This window comes from Arachis ipaensis, chromosome B05 (assembly GCF_000816755.2).
Source record: "Arachis ipaensis cultivar K30076 chromosome B05, Araip1.1, whole genome shotgun sequence".
Classification (NCBI taxonomy): Eukaryota; Viridiplantae; Streptophyta; class Magnoliopsida; order Fabales; family Fabaceae; genus Arachis; species Arachis ipaensis.
In genome coordinates, this window is record NC_029789.2 from 5746893 (window position 1) to 5747871 (window position 979).

Genomic DNA, 979 nt, shown 5'->3' on the forward strand with positions numbered 1-979 from the left:
ATTACTATTTTGAAAAAAAAAATCGAAAAAGAGAAATAATTGGGTGTGATTTCTAATTAAAAAAAAACTGTTAGGAGGGATTTATGCTTTCAAATATTAAAAACTACAAATTGCTGGGTAGAATTTCTTAATTTAAAAAAAATAATTAATGTAAATCGGTTGATGTAATTTGTATATTCCTACATCCGATGACCATATAGGTGTAATACACTAAAATTACATTTGTTTTTGTGAATAAGACAAAATATGATACTGAAACAGAAATAATAGAACAAAGACACTAAAAATTATCCTTTATGTATTGTGTTTGTATAAAATATATAAGACATTAATGTAATGTCTAATATTATGTTTAAATACATATGGATAAAACTAAAAATATTATACAAACTAATTAAAATAGACATATCTTTTATACTCTCATCTCCCTCCCTCTGTCTTTCACTCCTTCTTTGTCGCCTAACCCTTCCTAAGTTGGTGAACGAGGAATGATACTTACTATACTTGTTAAATTTTATTTCCGCCCATTCAGTCTTTCTTATTCAACTCAACATTTAAAATTTTTTTGATACAATTTATTTTTGTATTTCTTTAAATTTTTTATTCTTCTGTTTGTGAATTTTTTATTGTGTAAATTAAAAGATTCAATAGATACTGAATTTGGTCTTTTATCCCAATTGAAAGAAGAAAAAGAAAAAGAAGACAATGAAAAGAGAACACAAGAGATAGAAAAAAAAGTAGAAAGAAGAGAATATCTTTCTATACTCTTTGAGTACCTCTTTGAGAACCTTTCTGAGAATGACAATGCAGAGAAAAAACTCAAATTAGGGTAAAAAAAAAAGTAATTATCTATAACAGAACACAAGAAAAAAAGTAGAAAGAAGAGAATATCTTTCTATACTCTTTGAGTACCTCTTTGAGAACCTTTCTGAGAATGACAATGCAGAATGCAGACTCAAATTAGGGTAAAAAAAAAAGT